Source organism: Schistocerca piceifrons, chromosome 3, assembly GCF_021461385.2.
Source record: "Schistocerca piceifrons isolate TAMUIC-IGC-003096 chromosome 3, iqSchPice1.1, whole genome shotgun sequence".
Lineage (NCBI taxonomy): Eukaryota > Metazoa > Arthropoda > Insecta > Orthoptera > Acrididae > Schistocerca > Schistocerca piceifrons.
Window position 1 is genome coordinate 822,451,278 of NC_060140.1, and position 7,227 is coordinate 822,458,504.

Genomic DNA, 7,227 nt, shown 5'->3' on the forward strand with positions numbered 1-7,227 from the left:
CGATATTCTTTTTTTGAATTTCGTAACGGCACATAAAATGCTATTTACAAATGCACAAGAATACACGTCTTATTAACTTGTAACTAACAGTATACATTACTCGGTTATTCATTTTACTTAGATTTGAAGCTCATCTTGATGTTCTTCCGTGTTTGCGATTTAAAAATTGGGTTGCTTTTAAAATCTGCCTTATGCAGAAACAAATAGCTTTTTCTTATATTTACCCAGACATGTTTCGACACTTGTATGTCTGTGGTTCAAATTTTATTTCTGTAAAATACAGCATCAAATTTATAATAATTTAACTGTTGTAGGCTTCATGCTTACAATATATGCAATTGGCTTTAATTTTTTTAGACGTTCACCTCAAAATTACTTCGCGAAATAATTATACACTGTTTTTGTCTTCTTTTTCGTCGTCTTTTTGACAGCATGTCATCTTCAAAGTAACCATGAAGAAAATTATTGTGTATTTGTGAAGAACTGTTTCGTGAGCAGAGGTTATTAGAGGTTATGTGCGTTTCTGTACTTGCATTTTCCGTCCTGTTTCGCGCCTCTGGTTGGTGTCTCGACCAACTGCTCAAATTTTCTCCCACTAGTTCACCTCACATGCACTTTCACAAAATGTGGTGAAATGTGATCTGAGCAGACACTTCTGACTCCATACTCAGTGAGAGATGTTAATGTGTGTGTGTGTGTGTGTGTGTGTGTGTGTGTGTGTGTGTGTGCGGAATAAGAGAGAGAGAGCGGGAAAGAGGGGTGGGGATGGAGAAATGAGAAGTTCCTTTCCTTTAGACTGTTTTATTGTTATATTTTATGTGGGGAGATGCCTTTGTATGGTTCGTTGAGAGATCCAAACAGTGTTTTGTTCCCCAGTGTTGTATTTTGATTCAGGACTCTCTTTCCTTGTATTAAAAGTTTTTGTATGTGATAGTTCTCCTCTATTGTTAGTTTCTGATAGAGACTATTGCTTTCTCTGAGTATCCTAAGATCAGTCTCCATGTTTTTAGGTGCTGGTTTTCCTGTATAAGACGATCTGGAGAACTTGAGTCTGTACTATCACTTCTTACGTCTCTGAGGTGTTCAGAGTATCTCGTTTTGAAATTTCTGCGTATTTAGCCTATGTAGAAACACTGGCATGAACTATAGGTTAACTGATATAGTCCAGCTTTGGAGAATCTGTCTGCGGAGGTTTTCTAAGTACTTAGATTCCTCTGTACTGTGCTATTTTTGCGGAATGATACTTGTAGCCATTGTTTCTTCAAGTAAGTTTCTCACCCTGTGGACGTTTTTCTTACTGTATGTTAGTACGTGCCGTGCTGTACCCTTTTCAGGGTGTTCGTCGTACTCTGGGTTTGTCTGGAGGCTCAACAGAGATCCACTAGATCAACTCAGCTACACATAGGAAATAAACACAATACACCAAATAGCCAGAGAGAATGGGTCTAATGCACAAATCATAAACAAACTGAACAGCCAAATTAAAAAATGAATTGAAAGAGAAAAAATCATGAACGAATCACAAGCCACAACAGAGAACCAAGAACACAAACTCGAGCTGCAAGAAGTGCTCTCAAATAGCGCAAATTGTAGCGTTCTAACCATGCAGAGGAATGATCCTAGCTGCAGCAACTGTATCGAGAACAGTCAATACACACAATGTCAGGTTAGGCCACCTACGAAGACCACGCTTACTTTGAGACAGAATGTTTGATTTTAAATAGTTCATGCCGTTTGTAGGTCTATTTGTCTTACTGTATTAACAGGTAACACTACCACATGACACTTGTTCTTAAATGTTTTGGAAAACTGGTTTATCACACATCTCCGTAACACGTGACCACATTAAACCTACGTAGGAACGTCAGTGAGAACCTAGCAAGTCACTCGCCATATCAAAGTACAGGTCATAGATTTTCAGCTGAGAACACTTTCGACACAACACTTCCTCACTCTCCCCATTTATTCGCTTTGAATCTATTGGCTTAGAAACTGAGGGCACATGTCACCAAATTAAAATAGACCATCCCTCAAAATCTGAGTTTTGGGGGTCATGGCACTGACACCATAATGTCCATCGCATGAGATATCTGGATCGTCTCTACACTCTCTAGTGTCGATAAAATAAAGCTGTAGGCCTCTTTCATTGTTCTGAGGTAAGATCCCATATTAATGTTGAATACTGATAGAAATATAATCTCCTGGAATTACTTAGTACTTCTTCAATCATTATCTACAAAGAAATCACTACATAACTATAGCTTTAATAAATTTATGCATTTGTTTCCTTTTTTGGGATTCTAAAGACTCTTACATACCTACTGTTTATTATTTTGCTGATTAACCTTACCACTACAGAGACCTATTCATATCCATGCATAATTTATTGGTATGTCTAGTTCGTAGGCATTTTTCATAAATTCTTCAAACTATTCCTGGGGCTTGAGGTACTAGGTTAATGATGTTACTACGGGAAAAGAATGCTACACACGCAGCATACAAATAGAATGAAATTTAGTGAGCCAATGTTGAAATTTATTTGGTTTTTAGCAGTATTTTAAACTGACCGAGTCGGCTTCGCTATAAAAATATCTTATTTCAAGCAAGATGGATAAACAGCACGCATTTGGTAAAACTGACTACTAAAAATTTGCCAATTCTTCAGGTGCAATGTAGGCTGAAGGTTTAAAAACACAGCAGACTCGTACGGAATTCAGTTTATTCACGAAAATCAGTGTTGGCTTGTCTCTAGTATTCACTCATTTAAATATGGAATGAAACTGGACGGAACTGTGGAAGCAGATTCCACTATCAGTTCATTTGCTGATTTCCTAATTCGACAGAAAATGTTTGCAGAAGGGGACAATAATTGTAGATTTGCTGTAACGACATGTCGTGGCGTCAACAATATGTACAACTTCGAGATCTAACGTTGACCATTGCAGGACAGAAGTTCCACCTGGTTAAAACAGTGACTGTAAATCAGGTGGGAGGGCGATTATAAGAAAGATATTGCTGTAAATCTGCATGTTTGTTTGTGGTTCTCAGAAAGTTCTGGGTTGTAGGTTCGTGTCCCAGTCTCTCACATAGTTCCAGTCTGCCAGGAAATTTAAAAACAGTGCACACTGCACTGAAGAATGACATACTTGTTCTTGAAGCCATCTCCTGTGCTTTGTGTAAGCCAATTCTCGGTAACATCCCTCCTTCCTCCAGCGCTAGTCCTGCTAGGTATGCAGGAGGACTTGTGTGAAGTTCGCAACTGGGAGACGGGTAGTGGCGGAAGTAAAGCTGTCAGGATGAGTTATGAGTTTTGCCTGCATAGCTGAGTCACCGTGAGCATTTCCTGCAGAAGGCAAGGTTCAACGATCTAAAAACCCACTGATGCAGTTTGAATCTACCAGGAATTTGACGGGATTGTACTCTGTTAGGCAGTTAAATCTGCTTCAGATTGCAGTACTTGTTCTGGAACATAGGATACAATCATTATGATGGTATGGTATCCTAGACTCCTTCTGAAAGATTAACAGCATACGGTACTCATTTCCTTTCTACTACCAAAGTTACTTTACGCCCTCTGGTTACCTAGAGGGGGTGGTAAGGTAATCCTGGGTCTACATTGTAAAACTTATTGTTATTAAAGTCAGTCACAAAAAATTTCAGAACGTCAATTATTAACGTAAACTGATGATGAACTAAAGATCTGAAGCATTCATTAGTAATTCATTTCCAAACATGCGCTATTTAGGATCCAGTTTGCTGACAGAACAGAAACTTAGAATTCTAAACAAAAAAACAAATTTAATCTTATTTGATCAATTCTTCTAAGTTGAGAATATTTTTCGAAAAATGTGTCGCTTCTGAGGTTTTGGCAGTCTCTTTTTTTGCACTTTACGCACATTAATCTATTTTTCCTATCTTCATTTGTTGGAGTCAATGCACTTCTTTTCCTTGTTGGTAATTTTGAAGCCTATTATTTGATACTTTCCGTAAAATGTATCTTCTTCATTTCCAAAAGCGTTAATGTTTCTTAGAGCTTCTGTGTGCGGTTGAGTTGTATTTATTACTCGTTTTTCCACCAGACGTTTCGTTAATTTATGGCCAATTTGTTGAAGGAAATATTTCCTCTCTCTTGTGGAAACTTTCTGACAATCTGTATATTTTTGTGACCACAAAATATATGCAGTAAGATCTGCGATGTCCACCATTTCCACGAATATTCAGGGTAACCAGTGATTTGTAGTATGTACACAGCTGCATAATCTTGTCACCAAATCACCCAATTCTACTACCTCTTCACTCTCATTATAGTGGGCAATAATGGTAGGGGTCTTGCTTTTTTCTTCTTCAACAGAGTCATCACAGTGTTGGGTTGAAAGCAAAATAACACAGTTCTTTTCCTTTGTATCATTTGAGGCAGTGGTCATCTTTTCTGCGAACCCAGATAATGAAGATTTGCCTCTTTTATTGCATTAGGCAAAGACTTTTGTGGTATTTCTCCACTGTTTGCTCTAAGAGTTCCAACTAATGTTAAACTGTGACCCAACCATACTTTTCAGCCGGCGGTATGGAAGTAAAGGGGTAATATTTAGTGATTCCCCTTCCAGACTGAAAATATGGTTTATCCACATCCGAAACAACACTTTGCCCTTGATTTACTTTTCTCTGGCGGCCCTTCGTGCCTGCATATCCTTGTGGGTTAGATACATATCCTTTTTTAGCATCTGCACATTAAGATATTTTTATTCCTTAATTTCCTGGTCTGGATATCATACATACTCGAAAAGGGCAGTTGCCACGGAAAGTTGCCAGTCGTTCATCTCCAGTTAGGTACTTATTATAGCTGTAATTATTTATACATGCATTAACAAAGATATCAAAAACCTCTCATATTGTCTGAAGCTCGTCATTCGTATCTCCATCTCAGATGCTGCGAGTTCTTATGTCTTCAAATCTCAAAACAGGTGTTAATTGTTTAAATTTGATATGTGACATAACAGTCGTGAAAAGTGGATTTAGAAAAGATGGATGGTTAGTCCGTAGCTCAATAACCCTTGTACTATTTCCGGGCATCTTTTCTGCAGCCAGTAGTATGCAAATAGATGCCAGGAATTGCTGGTTTTTAGAACTTCTTCCATGTTTGAATAGCTGTGGGTCAGCAACTATTGTTAACCTGTACAACGAAAAAACCAGCCAAAGTTGCAAATTTCATTTTTTAATCGATGACTAGTTTCTGCACGCGCTGTAACTGTCATTTGCACATTTTTGACATGGTTTTTGCATTTTAGGAAATAACGTTGTTGACTATGTTACGATGATCTGAAAATGGGTCCCTGCCTGAAACTAGTCATCAAGTGAATAAAAAAGCTAAATTTACAACTATGGACTGGATTTTTCGTTCTACGGAACTGCTGATTTTTCAGGTTGTGTCATTCCTTTGGTTGTTTTGAGTGAGTTTGGTTGTATACACGAAATACTTCTTGATCTTTTTAATTAGTACGGCCAGACATAATTTCAAGTGTGTTTTCATGTAGAAAGAGAGCAAACATGTTTGCAACTGAATCTGCAATTTTACTGCCATTTATGACACGAGAGGGTGTAGTGTACCATGCAAGACCGCTTCTCGATTTGAAAATACATGAAAGACTTGGATCTTCATCCTCAGTGTCTTCTACTTGTTAATTTTCTGATCCTGGTGGGCCTGCCACCTGACGCATTACATTCATTTCGATGACGTCATCAACTTCTCCAGTAACTTCAACATAATCGTTTTCATCTCTATCATGTCACAAATTGTACGTGTCATGAACCTCGTCACAAAGATCATCTGGTTTATCAATATTTGTAATCCCTTCAAACTCGTGCTCTCTGTAACCCTTGTCCATCTTTACACTCAAAAGTATAACCTAAGAATGCCACAGATGAAAATAACAACAGAGTCTCACTGTAGATTCTCTGTTGTCATTGACAACAATATTGATGACAGGATAACTGTTACTCTGTTGAATATAAAAACAAGGCTATAAATGAAATTTGTAGCAAATGTTATCAAGGTGGGTAACAATAACACTGCAAATGAATCACGGAAAATATTATAAAATGAGATAAGTATATTGGGATATATCAAATGAATAATGCTAACTGATATACACTTCCGCCCCCCCCAAAAAAAATAGTAAGCCTTTTAGAGGTTTCCAGTGCACTCATGATTCATTGTCACAACAATGTATGTGAAGTACATGAAAAGATTACATTTAGAGATCAATAGCACAAGCGGTTATGGGGTATCAGTTATCGACCCATGCTGAAACACCCATGTTAGTACGTCGTCTAGCCTCTATGGGCGCCAATGTAGGTATTGATTCTGTCATCCTGTCGATTGTACTGATGGCTAACACTGCCTGGGATATGTTATGCCACGCCTGATCGACTTGTTTGAACAGTTCTGTAAGACTTGTTGGTTGACGAGTCACACAATCACTTCTTTTCCCATCATACCTCAAACGTGTTCGACTGAAGACAACACCAGAGAGTGTGCTGGTCAGGGAAGATATTTCAAGTCTCGCAGAGCATGTCGTGCTTCACAGACAGTGTGTGAGCGAGCGTTATACTGTGCAACAAGAGCAGGAAAAGAACGGTACAAGAACAGTCTGCAAGTACCGAGCGTTATTTAGAGTCCCATCTAGAAACAGCAAAGGTGAACAAGATTAGTAGCTCAGCGCATCACAGACCCATAAGGCCTCTGATGGGGTCAGTCTGTCTTGGACGAATCCACTCTACAAGAAGTGCTCACCAGGACTGTCGTATGCAGGAGCGACCATCATTTGCATGGAGGCAGAATGAGCTTTCATCGCTGAAGGCCATGGCGCACCACACAATCTTGTAAGTGATCCTCTGACGTCACCAGTGTAGCCATGCACGTCGATGCTGTGGGATGAGAGGAAGACAGACTAGAGATCTGTGTGCCTGTAAACCCACTACTAATAACCATTTCGCAACAGTCTGTGTTGATATGTCTGGGCTCAGACGTCCTCTTATCAGTGATCCAATGGCTGTGGGATTGGGACTGCTCCACTTACAATGCGGCGATCCTAGCGGGAATCTGTCCTGAATTTTTCTCCAGAAACTGATCTAAGGATCTGAGGATAACCGAGTGACCTCTGATATCAGCATCGTTACAAAATCCACTCAGAAGGCCACAATTTGACCTCTTACAAACTCACTCAGTTG